Source organism: Rhineura floridana, chromosome 5 (genome assembly GCF_030035675.1).
Source record: "Rhineura floridana isolate rRhiFlo1 chromosome 5, rRhiFlo1.hap2, whole genome shotgun sequence".
Classification (NCBI taxonomy): domain Eukaryota; kingdom Metazoa; phylum Chordata; class Lepidosauria; order Squamata; family Rhineuridae; genus Rhineura; species Rhineura floridana.
Genome location: NC_084484.1, coordinates 79,629,746 through 79,647,128, shown reverse-complemented (window position 1 = coordinate 79,647,128; position 17,383 = coordinate 79,629,746). Strand labels below are relative to the sequence as shown.

The 17,383-nt window shown below is 41.9% G+C and overlaps 1 protein-coding gene across 4 annotated transcripts in view; it reads right to left on the bottom strand.

The window, feature by feature from the left end:
- The window catches only part of PHEX (phosphate regulating endopeptidase X-linked), a 161,750-nt gene that overhangs the window by 103,115 nt on the left and 41,252 nt on the right, over window positions 1-17,383 (bottom strand). The window lies entirely within an intron of this gene.

Here is a 17,383-nt window from a genome sequence, read left to right as displayed (position 1 = left end):
TGGGAGGGGGCTGCCTGCCAAAGAAGTAACGGGACGGAGCTTTGGAGTCTCCACCCACGAATGCACATGTGGGCACACATTAAAAATTCACTATATAGTTAACTTATAGTACAATGTATACATGTCTAGTCAGAAGTGAGTCACACACACACACAGCTCAGATACTGAGTTACTCTGCATATTTCAATAACACAAAGATGCATCATTCTGGTTAAAGGAAGTAAACATTTATGTCTATAATACAAGGACTTAGGCTGCAATCCTAACCAGGTCTACTCAGAAGTAAGTCCAATAGAATTTAATGGAGCAACAGCCATATGAGGTAAGTTAGGCTGAGAGTTAGTGGCTGACCCAAGGCAATAAGTAAGCAAAAAAAGGATGGGTAAAATAAGTTTTAAAATGTGAACTTGCACATGCTCAGTGAATGCTTATTGCTGTTTATCAAGGCTTTGAGTGTGTTTTTATACAGTTTTATTGTTTATTGTAAATATTTTTTGTTAAGTTGCCCAAATTTTGTTGTTTTTACTCTTGAGTTCTTTGTATGGTTTAGGGTTGGTGCTGGGTGAGAGCAGGACTCTCAAGCTTTTTACAGCTGTGTGGCAGGGAAAAATTAAACAGAAATTAAATTAAACCTTTTATGGGGAAGTAAAGCTATTTTTGCTTCCATCTGTTTGCAATCCTACCTTGGACAGAATATTCATTTGCATGACAGTCCCTCTCGGTCACCTTAGGTGAGCAGATGTTCCCTTAGAGAGAGAGACTCATAAGGGATAGAGCCATGCATATAAAGAAAAAAACACTAAGAATGTGCACAGTACCAACAAAATAAAGGGAGAAGGAAATCGGTCTTCTCCTTTTTTTAAAGCACAGATAACAAAAGAACATCCAAATGCAATTTTTTTCCTTCCAAGACCAAAAATGCCAAAGGAAGCATATCAGATTTCCTGTAATTAACCATAATTTATGGTCCCTTTGTAGAAATGCAAGGCTTGGATCTGGCAAAGCTAAAGGAACAGAGTGGTTTCTGAACTCCCGGAACTGTCTCACATATAGTAATAGAGGCAAAGGCTAATTTTACACTGAATCTGATCGTGCTTTTACCTGGTGCTATGCTGATTCAGATTGTTCTTTCTACCTGGCTGTCTGCTCCTTCCAAAGCAGAATATGTTTATTATAGATCCTGCCTGCTTCCTAGAATTTGGCAAAGACTTTAAATTTTGCATTCTTAATAGGCAACAGCAGGGCTTAAACAGTCATGATCTTTGTGTAGGAAGGCAGAGGAAGAGTGACAAATAAAGAAAACACAAAGCCCTGCATTACAGGATTTTATGTTGTCGTGACATTAAATGGGAGAATTATATTCACTACCTTGAGCTCCTTCAAGAAAAGGTGGCATATGAATGCAACAGCATGAATTTTGAAATTATTTCCATTTTACATATTTTATGGCCATGCAATCAGCTCCAAGATACAGATTCCCATGGACAAACCCAACAGATCTCTATACAGTACAATCAAGTAAGGCCCAGTTCACATGTAATACTCAGCAAACTTTGACAAAGCATGGATGAGCAAACATACTGGTGCACAGTAAGAAAATTGTGGCTGCTTCATTCCTCACTCACTCCTGCTGCTGCCATCCTATTAGGAGTAAAGCCATGGTTTGCTTTAGCGTTATTATGTACTTCTGGTTTGTCTCTCCAAAACCAACCAGGTGTGATAAGCCAAGAACAAACCTTACTTGGAGTGATGCAAACCATCAGCCCAGGTTCACACCTGCAACTTTCTTACTGTGCACCACCAGCATGCCTGCTCATTCAAATTAAGCCATGGTTTGGCTTAGCATTACATGTGAACCATGCGAGTAATGTATAATTGCCAAGTAAGATTTGTCAGACAGTTTTAGGCTGCAATCCTATTAAGCTCAGCAAGGCTTATTACTGAGCAGTAACTGAAGGGCCATGGGCAAATGGGTCCCTCCTCCTCCCAGAGCACTGCTGCCTACTTCACTTGCCCTTTTTCTCTTAGCCTGATCCATGCAACCACCCAGAGAGAGAACACAGGGCAGGCGGAGGGTGCTGCCGTATCTTCCCACTCATCATTCTTTGCATGATCGGAGACAATGGGTGAACAAAGACAGAGACAGCAAAGAGACCAAGGATCAGGAATTGCCAAGGAAGGCAGAGAGACCTTGATGGGTGCCCAACAACTAGTCCTGCTTCTAACTAGACAGGCATAGGATTGCATTGCACAATATCTCTTAGGTAATACTCACTGGAGTGGGTCATATTATTCATCCTTTTTTGGGGGGATGCATATTTAATGTTGAATATTGAATGCTAATGAATGTATAGAGATCTATTTTCATCGACTTATTTTATTTACTTTAGAAATGATATTATTTGATATCAAAAGTATTTTATTTACATATTTATAAAGATAGAAGACACTTTCCAATATTGACAATGTATCATTATTACATATTACAACTTGCATATTGCTCTATAAAGTGAAATACATTTAAAAAAAATATTTAAGCCAAAAAAGAAAGAAGAAAAGAAACTCACCACTCTTAAGATTATAAATTCAGTGATAGTTCATGGGGATGGAATAAAAATTGAGGAAGATGAGCTCAAGTAAAATGTATGTGTGTATAACATATTTGTAAAGAAAACCATAAATGTCATTTATACTGCTAGATTTCTGTAGGCACCACCTTCATTTCCCCCAGAACATTTCAAAATGGCCCTCTAAGGGGTTCCCTGGGCTTCTCTTGACCTAATTAGCTATAACATACTCCAGTGAATAACAGCCACGTTGACTCGGAACAGGATTTACATCTAGCTTGAAATATAAAATGGAACAGCAGGTGCCCAGGCCAGTTGTTAACTGCATTCCAAGGCAATGGAATACCATAACTTGCCTCATTAAGCAACTGTCATCGGTGCACTCCACTGCAGGTTCAAGGTGTTCATGCTCTCTCTTAAGCCTTCCAAACTTTGTAAATTGCTTCAACGCATATAACTCAGTTACTTGTGCCAGGAACGTTCAAAAGGCATATATAGCTGGTGTCTATTTTGACCTAGCTCAGCAGAAAGAACCACATCAAATCATGCTCAGCCTCTGAATCTCTCTGGTAATTGCACAAAATAGCAAGACAAAGCAACTGTTAAACTAAGGTTCCATTAGAGCGCAAAGTAGAGACCCTGCATAAATCAATGCTAACACAAGTACAGATCAACCTATGTGGAAAGCGCATCACAAAATGAGCATGGATAAGAATGACAGTCTGAGAGCCAGTGCAGCAGCGTGAATAGTTTTGAACTCAGAGCAGGGAGAAACATATTCACATTCCTGCCCAGACATGAAGCACACTGGGTAACCCTGGGTCAGTCACTCTGAGTCTAGCCTACCTCACAGGGCTGCTGTGAGGACATAATGGGGAAATCTTGTGTACACTTCCCTGCAGTAGCGGCCAGTGGGGAGTGGCTCAGCCGCATCGCACCAAGCTCCCCACACCTTGCACCTTCCCCTCTCGGTCTGCAGCAGCAGCCCATGATGTTGGGAATCTGGCAGAGCAATGGAAGCCCACCTGTGCTGACCCACTGGCTGCTACTGGTTCCCTGACCTTATTGTAGGGAAAGCAGGATATGTCACAATCTCTTCTTAACAACTACTTTTGTCATCCCACCCCATTCCGACCCACATCTTAAACATAAATCTACTCAGTACAAGGCAAATGTAACAATTTGCCCACATAACTTTTCTCTGCCCCAAATTGCTTTTTCCTCTTTATTTGGAACCCTACAAGGAGAGTGGGAGCTGGCTGGGACATCATTTGGAGCATGGAAGCAGTGGGTGAGGAAACAATCCCTGAGGCTGATGGGAGTTGTAGTTTTAAAAAGTAACTTTTCCAAGCTCTGGATTCACGTGGTGGTGATGAAATGCCTTGTGCTACCATTTTACTACAGTAAATTTGTTATTACTAGTTAATATACATTTGCCATTTATGAAGGAGTTGGAGTCGGAGTCGGAGTCGGAGAGCAGAAAAATAGAGGAGTCGGAGTCAGAGTCGAAGGTCTGGCGTACCGACTCCACAGCCCTGTTAGACCTTAATATATTGAGGATCAAGGCTTAAATGGGGAAAACATCAGTTTTACCCATCCTATGAAGACCCATCAATCAAATCCTGTTCAAACAGAATACAATCTACACTGAAAACTAAGAAACCTTACAGTTTTTTTCCTTTTATAAAAGAAATCTATTTTTAAACTAACTGTATACTTGTGGTTAAGTGTTACCTTTAATCTTACTTGCTATTTCTAGCTCCTGCCACTTTTCCAGCCTACAGGCAGGCACAGTTTCATTCTGGTTTTCAAATCCCTCAATTTCCTCCACAAATTAAAAATCTATTTTACAAGTGTGATCTGCAACAAAATGCTGCAATAGACAGTGCTCCTGTTCAGGACACTCCATTCCGTTGGCCCTCCCACCAGTTTTCCAAGTTCTCCTCCAATACTCATGGAGCATTCTTATGCCACTAAGCATGCTCAGTATTCATTGGGCAATTTCTCCCCCCCCCCAGTTTTTTCCTAAACTTTTCTTTTTCTATTTCTACAAATCTTACGGTCTCCTCACCCCTGTGGATACTTCCTTCTTGTGCATGGATGGTGCTATGTTAGTTACAGAAGAGCTAGCAGTAGTTGTAGACAAGCATCTGCAGAGAGGCTCCCCATGTGATTTAGAACCCTGAAAGTTCTGGCTTCTAAATCATATGGAGAACCTATTTGAGTAGAAATGGCTCCCTGCTTCAGAAGTTATCCCACCAACACGTGGAGGGCACAACAGGGATGGTAACACTGTTGGTGTTTTGCTCTTTGTGCCATGGACTGTATGCCTGTGGACACATTTTACAGGCAATTTAATGGCAGTGGAATGCCACATATAAGTCCTTTTTGTAATGCAACATAAATATGTATTTTATACAGAAAATGGCCATGTGTGTGCATCTGCTAAAACATAATGCTCAAGCTAATTTGTGTTTTAAATATTTGTAGTAAACATGATTTTGTATTTGCCAGCTTCAAATCCTAAGTCTTTAACTGACAAATAAAGTCCACAGGTAACAAAAGAGATCACTCCTTTCCATGTGAAAAGAACAACAATAAATTATGCATTCCATTGGTTTTTAATGAATTCCCAGATCTAATCAGGGGCTTATCTACACAACGATTTACTGTGTGTCTGGTGCTACTTGCATCCCCTTTTAATTCACATGGTTCACATGATGTTACTGGCAAACAGAAGCTATCACGCAGTTTCCCCCCTGTAAATCTGTACTAACCCAATTCTCTGATAATCCGATAAGGGAAGGAAAAAATGTCTCCACTCCTATCTCTAAGGCTTGCAGACACTGTGCTCTGATGCTTTTAGGTGGGTGTGTCAATTGTTCCCCTCTCCATGCCCACTCCCTCCTCCTCCCTTCTTTCATTTTAGTTCCTGTGGGATGAAGAGAAGCTCTGCTTCTCTCTCCCGTTCTGTAAGCTTCTTTTATGTTGCTGCAAACGGTGCCTTTATTTTCTTTCCCCCCCAACTTGTGCACAAAAGCATAACACTGCTCAAACAAAGATTTGTATTTCAGCTGTATTGTACCAGTGAAAATACAAATAATCACACTTCCGGGTTGTTGTTTTTAAAATGAAACTTACTGGTAGAACAAACTAAGCATGTTTGGTTGCCAGGTAACAAGAGGGAGTGTAAATGTTGAATTAGAGGGTGTGGTCTTTAGGAAACTGTATGATTGATGCTTCCCCTCAAGTGTGACTAGAAAACACTGTGTTTGCAGCTGGCATTGATCTGTTACTACAGATGGTGCAAACAGAAAACGGAGGTAAAAACAGCATCTTTAGCATGAAGTTATGCTCCCAAGTGGATACGCTCCAGGTCCTGGACTTCGCTGAGTACTGGGGACTCCAGGTCCTCTGATGAGGAATCATCTGGCTGAGGCACGATATCATGGTTTGGCTTACAAACTTTGGTTCATTTTAACAATGGTTCGATGTTACACAGACCCAGCACCCTTCATTAACCATGGTTTGTTTGAACCCCTTCCCCCAGATGTTCACCAAGATAGAAAACAATGAGGCAAGAGCAACTGGAAAACAAAATAAACTTTGGAGAAACAAATCATGGCTTCTTTAGTTGTCTGTGGTACAATTTGTGGTTAACAATGTTATGTGTGAACAAGGCCAGGCCTACTGATTTGCAAATCAGGCCTACATATCAACTTGAAGGAAAGTCATTGCAGGATCTTTTTATATTGGTGTCTAACACCATCTCATTTAGCAAAAAAATATAATAGCAACTGGGACAGGTGTTAGAAGTGGTCAAAACCTAAAGCTTCTGTTATTCATATTTGATGGGAGTTATAAAAAGTTTGAGAGTTTCTGAAAGGAAGTAGTCACTAGTTTAGGTGCTATGATGAGGGTTTTTCCCTTCAGTTCAGTCCAATATGCATATGGTTGTGATACCTAAAATATTCTGTGTGTTCTGAGCATTTTGATATTCTGTGTAATCTGCTAACATCTGTCAATATTTCAGTAGCCTCCAAAAACCATTGCCTCAGTCCTCCACCACTTAATGAAGCAGTGTACTGCCAGGGTAGGACTTTAGGACAGATGTCTAGGATCCCACTTAACAGAATGAGCAGGAGGGCCCACAAACACAGCAGAATGAGCTTACCACATTTTGAAGTAGGTGAAATAATACATATTACCATCTAAAATGGGAGCTTCCCGATAAAACCATACAGTCCAGAATCTAAAACAATTTAATAACATCACTGTATTATATGGCTACAGAAAAGTGTGCATAGTTAATGGCTAAATTAACCAATTCTGTTAATCACTGTGAAGGTAAATCACAATGTGCGATGTCTGAAAAAACACGGAGCCTTCTTGTAAATCATATGTGTTCTTTTTATGGTATGGACATTAGTTTCATTTTCAGTGATGAACTAAAGTTATTTATCTGCTTAGTAAGTAAACGTGGTAATAAGTGTTGCCTCTCTATACCATTGTATATATTAATTTTTAGTAGAAATATACTGTACAAAATTTTTCTACTTAATGAAAACAAAATAAGAAAAAATGTTCAAATACACAGTTTATCCAGACATATAATTACCTAGATGGGTAGAAGAAAGCCCTAGTCTGGATGATCATTCCAAGTTTGTTGTTAACAGACATTAAGCCAGAGTTCCCTGGTTCAGATGCAATAGGGAACTCTGCCTTAATACAAACCAGGGTCCTCACACTAAAACCGGTGTGCAATAGGAAGGGAAGGGGAGAAGAGGGGCAAGAAGAGAAACATTCCCAGCTTCAAAGGATCATCCAAGCTAGGCCAATAACTTTTACTCTTCTAAATGCCTTTCTAGCCACAGAGAAAACATTCTTTCCAAAACAGACCAGTTTCCTTATGCCTTTAGGATGCACACCTTAACATGGTGAGGGGGTTTGAGAGTGTTGAAGAAGCTGAGAGCAATGCCATCAGGAGTCTAGACCAAGAGGCTGGACTTCTAGCAGGGGTACCCAAGGTGGAATGGTCAAAGCTGAGACACCAGACTAAGATGCATCCAAACTCAGAGGAAGGCGATGGTAAACCACCACTGAACACATTTTACCATGAAAACTCAATGAACAGAGTATCCAAAATGCAACATGAGACAGTGCTGGAAGATGAGATCCCCAGGTCAGAAGGCACTCACCGAGCTACTGGGGAAGAACAAAGGACAAGTACGAGTAGCGCTGTGACTAATGACGCAGCTGGGTCAAAGCCGAAAGGAAGCCCAGAAGCTGATGCGCACAGATGTGAAAGGAGAGTCCGGAGTTGTATGACAGATGCTCTTGGAGGTCACTGATTCATAGGGTCGCCATAAGTCGCAATTGACTTGAAGGCACATAACAACAACAGTCCTGGTGATGCTGTAGATGTTAGCAATCACCAATTAGATGAAAAGGATACTTGCATTTCATAATCTCTGTATTTAAATTAGCACAGGTTGCTGTACATGATCACTATATCGAAACTAATATCAATTAAACACAAGAATATCTCAATGTTGGAACTAATTTTAAAGAAAACACTCTGGCCAGATTGTCTGACTTGTAGTCTAGGGATGTGATTCTCGCTTGGGACACAAGAAAATCCAAATTCAAATCCTGGACAAGCCTTGCCTGTTTAGGAGAGAGTTTGGCTGTACCTTCAGAGTAAGCATCATAGCTCAGCAATGTAACACATGCTTTGCATTCAGAATATCCCATGTTCAAGTCCAGTTAGGGCTGGAAAATACCCCGTCTGAAACCCCAGAGAGCAGCTGCCAGTCCATGCAGACAATAGTGAGCTAGACAGATCAACGGTCTGACTTGGAACAAGGCAAGTTCTTGTGGTTCTTGTTCTTTTCTACAGTGCTTGCAAGAGCAGCAACCTTCATTTCTAAAGGCACCCTCAAAGTCATGGCTGTGGTTTTATCCTCAGAAATCATGACCTGACAAACACAATATCCTTAATTATAGTGTCACAACTTTACACAACTGCATTCCAGGAAGGATTATAGTTCAAGTGTCAGATTTCTACTTTGCTGGAAGCTCCAAGAACAGGCATACCAGAAAGAGAAGGTGGACATTTGGATTATTTAAGAACTTCCGAAATACTAAGTATACTCTGTTCCAGCTGAAAATAAAAATACAACAGCCACAAACCTCTAAAATTAGACTCAGCATTTTTACTCTAACATAACTCTGTAGCTCTGTACAACAAAGATGGTGGGAAGAGACAGAGAGAGAGGATATGATAGGGCTGAGGTCCTATGTGAGCATTAAGATGCTCTTAGACATTCCTCTTGGCAACAGATGGCCAAGGCCTCTGTCCCTCTAGATTTTTTTTCAACTTAAGAGTGTTAGCATTTTGGGGGGGTTGACTGTTTTTTGTCTGTTTTATTTGTTTTGTGGGGGTGTTTGTGTTTTTCCGTTGATATGTTGCAGAGGGGGGGCATTTTTGAGCATTGCCGGTTCCCATCTTCTATGAAATTGGTGTTCTGCAATGCCTATGATAGTTTCTTAGTTTTCCAAATCTGTCCCCAAAAGGCTGGGGACTCCTGACACAGTGAAACTGTAAGGTGTGCCCCAAAGTCAGCAACACAATGTTTAGAAGTTCATCCTAATTCTAAAATTACCCACAGTCAACAATACAGCATCACTTAATAATGTACATTCATACTTGTTACAACTTGAATCATGTCTTTTTGTAAATCACACCTGGTGTCAATGGGATGCTCCCTCCTGTGGCAAATAGTAGCTTAAGGGAGGTGATTTTGCAGAGAGGGTTAGGCATGTCACCTGCTGTGCAGGAGCAAAAGACTAAGCCGTCATTAAGAATTCATTGTATAATTAACTTATGGTACTATGGTATACATGTCTGGTCAGAGGTAAGTTTCTTTGTGTTTATTGGGGCTTATTCCCAGGTAAGCAGGAACAGGATTGCAGCATAGTCTTTTGGTTAGGGATGGAATTGAGGAAAGCAACATTCTTTTGTCTTTGGTTCTGTGGCAGGCAGAAATTAAACACGTTTAGCCTTTTCTAGTGTGAAAGTACAATTATGGGGAAAGTGTCACCTGTTCACGTTCCATCTGTCAGACATTTTATGACAGGCATGGCCACTAATTTATTTTTGGGCCCTCCACTCCACTTACAAAAGAGGACACAAATTTGCATAAATTTGCATATGCACATTTTATTCAAATCTGTGTCCTCTCTTGCAAGTGGGTCAGAGAACTCAATCTACATACAATGTACTGAGCCCAGAAAATCCTGTTGGCACCCTGACTCAGGGACACAAATGAATCATTCTAAAGGAAGTGGAAGCTGAAACACAAGGTCAATATAAACCTTCCATAAATATTTTGAAATAACACACAACCACAGAGCTAAATAAAACTGTCTGATCCAGCAGCATGAACTCTCTAAACACAAAGATGGTGGCCCTCTCCCAACCAAAAGAAGTTTGTGGGGGGAAAAATCTTATGGCTCATATGATGTGCAGCCATAAAAACCTCTGTCAGGAACCAAAATGATCTCCTTTGCTCATCCCTGGTTTCCCACATAGCCATTACAAAGACAGCTCATCTGTCTAACCTACATAGTTCTCTGACTTTCCTACCATCTTACCCAGTATGTTTACTTTAATTTAAAAAGAAAAAAGAAAAAGAAAAGAAAACTCAGCTATGAACTGATTTCAGTGGAGCAGTGGGATCTTTGTCTTGACAGATACCATAAACTTACTCATGAGTGTCTCTCGGCAGTTGGGTAAACTGGAATCAACCAGTTACTTACAGAAAGCTACATCTTTAACCTATGTAAAAAGGAGTGTCAAAGTACTGTCTAAAGTACTTATCACCACTCATGAATTAAATTTAATCTTTTATTCCTCAAAGCATCTGGCAATTGTTTGGGAACTAATTATTACAGGGGTGGAGAACCTGTGGCCTTCCAACTAATGTTGGACTTTAAGCCAGTATGGGCAATGGTCTCGGGAATGGTGGGAGTTGGGACCCAACAACATTTAAAGGGCCACAAGCTCCTAATTCCTGGTATGCCTCTGACTTTTAGCAGCCACAGTTTAACACATCTAGAAATATTTGACTTTGTTTTTAAATCTAGCTGTGTTGCATTGTATTAACTCTGTTTTATATAATTTACAGCATACTTCTATGCATGGAAGCCTTGCTGTTTCCAATGGGTTTTACTCCCTAGTAAGTATTTAGGATTGTAGCCTTGGAGAGAACTTCTGGAAAGTGTAGTACTGAAGAAAAGCTCTGGATAAATCAAAAGCTTGATTACATTTTAGTTGGAACCAAATAAAGATACTATCCTACTGTTATTTCTGGATTTGGTCCAACAACAGGTTTTGTCTGCTTTGAAAAACATCAAACATCAAAGCTGCCCTGACTGTCTTATTATAGGGTAGAAGAGAGGGATAGAAATATTTAAAATAAATAAATAAATAAAATAGATTTAATCATCTAGAAGAAGGACCTTGGAAGTGGAGGAAGATAGCATTTTAACATCCACAAATGGGATTTAGTTTTGGGAGTTAGGGGGCTCTCCAACCCCTAGACTACGCAATACTACCCAATTTGGCTTCCATTGACTCCCTTATCTAGTATACCATCTAAAACGAGTATCTAGGTATGCTAGCTAAGCAGCTACCACTTTACTTCTGCTCTCTGTCTTGCTGGGGGCTCCGTGTGTTCCAATTAGCACTAGAGGCAAATCCACATTATTGCTAAGGAGGGAGTGCCTGTTATTCTTTCTCCCAGTAGCCTTTGGTGCAACCTTAGATCTCTTTTACACTTGCTGTAATTAAGCCTGTATGTCCCTTTCTCTGCTTCATCTTACCAAGAATAGACTTGGGCATTTTCACAATGTCCAGAAACATCTCTTTCTTTCCCCTCCCAACCCTTTGATTGCTGTTCCTTTACATTCAGCCTGGAGAAGGATTCTGAGGCACTTGAAAGCTTGTTTGCTACTTTGTGATTTTTTGTTAGGCCTAATAAGACTGCATCCTACTCTACCCTTGGATTTTGTCCACTTAGGTGTGGGCTCCATTAACATTACCAATGCTGAAAAAGTATTTCATTCCACAACTGAGACTGGAATAAAGTGGGACCCGCAACAAAATGTTCCAATCTGAAGTGCTGCTGTTCCATATTCCAATCACTCCATTCTATTTCCCTTCCCCATTAGTTTTCAATTTTTTCTCCCTATTTTTATCACCCTATTTGTTCAATCTATATGCAGAACATAGCATATGGAAAGCAAGACTGGACCAAGATGAAGGAGGTGTGAAAACTGGAGGGAGAAATATCAATAATTTAAGATATGCAGATGATATCATACTACTAGCAGAGACCAGTAAAGATTTGAAACTAATGCTGTTGAAAGTTAAAGAGGAAAGCACAAAAGCAGGACTACAGCTGAACGTCAAAAAGACTAAAGTAATGACAACAGAAGATTTCTGTAATTTTACAGTTGACAATGAGGACATTGAACTTGTCAAGGGTTATCAATACCTTGGCACAGTCATTAACTAAAATGGAGACAATAATCAAAAAATCAGAAGAAGGCTAGGACTGGGGAGGGCAGCTATGAGAGAACTAGAAAAGGTCCTCAAATGCAAAGATGTATCACTGAACACTAAAGCCAGAATCATTCAGAGCATGGGATTCCCAATCTCTATGTATGGATGTGAAAGTTGGACAGTGAAAAAAGCGGATAAGAAAAAATCAACTCATTTGAAATGTGGTGTGGGAGGAGAGCTTTGCGCATACCATGGACCACGAAAAAGACAAATAATTGGGTGTTAGAATAAATTAAACCAGAACTATCGCTAGAAGCTAAATGATGAAACTGAGGTCATCAGACTTTGGACACATAATGGAAAGATATGATTCACTAGAAAAGACAATAATGCTGGAAAAAACAGAAGGAAGTAGAAAAAGAGGAAGACCAAACAATAGATGGATTGATTCCATAAAGGAAGCCACAGACCTGAACTTACAAGATCTGAACAGGGTGGTTTACAACAGATGCTATTGGAGGTATCTGATTCATAGGGTTGCCATAAGTCGAAATCGACTTGAAGACACATAACAAAACTCCCCAATAATCAAATTAGCATTCTGTGGCCACTGATCATACTTAGTACCCTTTCTTTAAAATGTGCCCCTGCTTTCTCTTCTTTTTTGCCTGTTGTACTATTGAAACTTTGGGCTTTGCCAAGGCCTGCTGATACCCCACTTGCAAATGGGAGGTGCTGTTTTGGCTATATAAGGAATGACACTCACAGCCTAAAAGTCAGAAATATAAAGGAATAACCATTAGGCCAAGGCTCACTATAGAAATAAAGATATCCCATTGTCATAAGTTTACTGGAAAGGCTTTTCAGTTTCCATGTCCAAAAGTATTCCCACCATTCCAAATAATCTCCTATGCAGCTCTGAGATGTAGGAATGTGAGCACAAATTTATTGCTTCCTGAAAAGCCATATGGAAAACAGTTGTGTGTTATTTGTTCCACAGACTTATGATAAGGGGGAATTAAGTGTGTTTGCTATCTGGTCAAAGTGCAGTCAGTTATATACTGACTTAAGGTTGTTTACATCGTTCACAAAGAAATGCAACTTTCATTTATATACAGGGATAATATGCATTCCTAAATGCCACAGAAAAAGGACAGAACCCAACTCAGGGAGGTTAACCAAGAAATCTGATGGTATATTTCTCAACAACAAAAGGAAATACTTATTTTCAGTGTCAATTATGTGCAGTTTGGTACTTACGCATACATATATTATGCTCTCTCCCTTTTTCAGGACCTAAGCTGGTAAGACCCATGTAGACATGAGTGACTACAGAAGGATGAGGGAATCAACAGAAAATCCTCTTCCCTCCCCTTCTACTAGTGGAGGTGTCTTCCAAATCTAAAGTCCGTTTGTGCACATAAGGGCACCAGTTGAGTTGCCGTGTTATGTACTATTTATTTATTTATTTATTTACATCCCCCCCCTTCCTCCCAGCAGGAGCCCAGGGCAGCAAACGAAAGCACTAAAAACACTTTAAAACATCATAAAGACTTTAAAATACATTAAAACAAAACATCTTAAAAAAACATTTTTATAAAGCTTTCAACACATCTTTTTTAAAAAAAGGTTAAAACATATTGTTTTTTAAAAAAGGTTTAAAAATATATTAAAAAGCAATTCCAGCACGGAGGCAGACTGGGACAAGGTCTCAACTTAAAAGGCTTGTTGAAAGAGAAAGGTCTTCAACAGGTCCGTTTCCTATGTTGTGCAGAACGAACCTCCTGATAAGATGGTATCTGCAGGAGGTCCTCACCTGCAGAGTGCAATGATCGACTGGCTATATAAGGGATAACACGGTCTTTCACTCTATTGCGTCTGCAGAGTGTTGTCCCAGGAGGTTGTTCCAAGTGGTCCGAAAGCTGGTCGGTCCAGTTGTTCAGGAACCCATGGAGCATTCTAAAGCCTCCTGTGACATATTTGCTAAACACTTTGCCGATATTTTATGTTCACCGCCCAGAGAGCTATCGCTAGTCAGGCGGTATATAAATTTAATAAATAAATAAATAAATAAAATAAATAAATAAAATCGAGCGCCTGAAGAGCATGATTCCGTGCGCCGTGGATACAGGAAGTGAGCCAGAGATGGCCAGTTGCATTCCGGTACGCTGGGATCGGTTTCAGCCTCTTCCCTCTGAGGAAGTGGACAAGGTGCTTTCTACTGTGAAGCCAACCACCTGCTTGTTGGATCCTTGCCCCTCGTGGCTCATTATGAGCTGCAAAGACTGAGCGGAGGGATCAAGGCAATAGTAAATGCATCCTTGGAAGAGGGTGCAATGCCATTGGCCTTCAAGGAGGCAGTCATAAAGCCCATCTTGAAAAAGCCCTCCTTGGATCCCCAAGTGTTGAATAACTTCTGCCCAGTCTCTAATTTACCATTCCTGGGCAAGGTGATTGAGCGAGTGGTGGCCAAACAGTTACAAACACACTTGGATGAAGCAGATTATCTAGATCCATTCCAATCGGGCTTCAGGACTGGACATGGAACTGAAACAGCCTTGGTCGCCCTGGTAGATGATATGAGGAGGGCGCTGGATAGGGGAGAATCCACCTTCCTCGTCCTCCTGGATCTCTCAGCAGCTTTCGATACGTTGACCATGGTATCCTTTTAGATCGCCTGGAGGAATTAGGAATAGGGGGCACTGTTTTACGGTGGTTCCGTTCCTATCTCTCAGACAGGCACCAACGGGTGGCATTAGGGGATGAGGTTTCAGACCCTTGGCCTCTCAATTGTGGAGTGCCACAGGGTTCTATCCTCTCCCCCATGCTATTCAACATCTATGTAAAGCCGCTGGGGGCCATCATCAGGAGATTCGGGCTGCGGTGTCACCAATATGCGGATGACACTCAGCTCTATCTCTCATTTAAGTTCTCACCAGAGTTGGCTGTGGACACCATTTCCAAGTGCCTGGAATCCGTAAGTGGATGGATGGGAAGGAATAGGCTGAAGCTAAATCCCGACAAGACGGAGGTGTTGCTTGTGGGAGACAGGGGCAGGCTGGGGGACATAGACCTGGTGTTCAATGGGGTAAAATTGCCCCTAAAAGACCAGGTCCGCAGCCTCAGGGTCATTCTTGACTCTCAGCTGTCCATGGAGGCTCAGATCTCAGCAGTGAGCCGGGCAGCTTGGTATCAATTACATCTGATAAGGAGACTGCAACCCTACCTTCCTGCCCATCTGCTCCCACGGGTGATACATGCCCTGGTCTCCTCTTGCTTAGACTACTATAATGCGCTCTACGTGGTTACCCTTGAAAACGGTCCGGAAATTACAACTGATACAGAATGCGGCGGCACGCTTAATTAAGAACAGCCGTTGCCATGATCATATCACTCTGGTGTTAGTAGATCTACACTGGCTACCAGTTGTTTACCGGGCCCAATTCAAGGTGTTAGTATTGACCTTCAAAGCCCTATACGGTTTTGGCCCAGTTTATCTGAAGGAGCGCCTCCAGCATCACCAGTTATGCCGCCTGACAAGATCAGCCACGCAAGACCTTCTCTCGGTCCCACCAGTTAAGATAGCGAGGCTGGTGCGGACCAGAGAGCGGACATTTTCGATTGTGGCCCCCACCCTCTGGAATTCCCTTCCTTTTGACCTTCGCCATGCCCCTTCCCTGATAGGTTTCCGCCGGGCCTTGAAGACCTGGCTGTTCAGGCAGGCCTATGGGATCTATGGGGTGGGTTGCTTTTAATATTGGTATATTAATTATTGTTGGTGGTTTTCATTGGTTTTTATTGTATTTTATCATGTACGTGTACGTCGCCTAGAGTGGCCGTTAATTCGGCCAGATAGGCGACTCACAAATAAAATTTTATTTATTATTTATTTCAGGTATCCTGGTCCCAAGCAGTATAGGGCTTTGTACACCAAAACTAGAACCTTGAACTTGGCCTGGTAGCAAATGGGCAGTCAGTACGACTCTTTCAGCAGCAGGTGACATGTTGCCAATACCCTGCCCCAGTGAGCAGTCTCACTGCCACATTTTGCACCAGCTGCAGCTTCCAGACCAACCTCAAAGGCAGCCCAACACAGAGTGCATTACAGTAATCCAGCCTGGAGGTTACCAGTGTGTGGACAACAGTGGTCAGGCTATCCCAGTCCAGAAACAGCCGCAGCTGTCTTACCTGCCAAAACTGGTAAAAGGCACTCCTAGCCACTGAGGTCACCTAGACCTCTAGCAACAAAGATGGATCCAGGAGCACCCCTAGACACAAACCTGCTCTTTCAGAGGGAGTACAACCCCATCCAAAGCAGACAACTGACCAACTATCTGAACTCATGAACCACCAACCCACAGCGCCTCCGTCTTGCTAGAATTCAGACTCAGTTTATTGCCCTCATCCAGTCCACCACCAAGTCCAGGCAACGGTCCAGGGCTTACATGGCCTCTCCCAATTCAGATGTTACAGAGAAATAGAGCTGGGTATCATCAGTTTTCTGCTGACACCTTGCCCCAAATCTCCTGATGACCACTCCCAATAGCTTTATATTAAACAGCATGGAAGACAAGATGGTACCCTGCAGCACCCCACAGCACAACTGACAGGGGGCCGAAAGACAACCACCCAATGCTATTCTCTGAAAACAACCTTGGAGATAGGATTGGAACCACTCTAGAACAGTGCCTCCAATACCCATCTCACCAAGTCGGCCCAGAAGGATACCATGGTCAAAAGTATCAAAAGCCACTGAGAGATCAAGTAAGAGTAACAGGGTTGCACTCCCCCTGTCCTTCTCCTGAAAAAGGTCATCCATCAGGACAACCAAGGCCAATTCAGTCCCATAACCAGGCCTGAACCCAGACTGGAACAGGTCAAGATAATCTGTTTCATCCAAGAGTACTTGCAGTTGCTGTGCCACAACCCTCTCAATCACCTTACCTAAGAAGGGGGTGTTTGTGACCAGTCGGTAATTGTCGCAGACCAATGAGTCCAAGGTGGGCTTTTTCAGGAGCTGTCAGATCACCGCCTCTTTCAGGGCAGCTGGAACCACTCCCTCCCGCAATGATGCACTGACCACACCCTGGATCCACTCGGACAATCCCCCTCTGCAAGCTTTAATAAGCCAAGAAGGGCAAGGGTTGAGAGGACAAGTTGCTGGCTGCATCATCGCAAGCACCTTGGCTATGTCATCAGGCTGCATCAACTGAAACCGTTCCAAAGAAGTTGCAGCAGACGTTACACT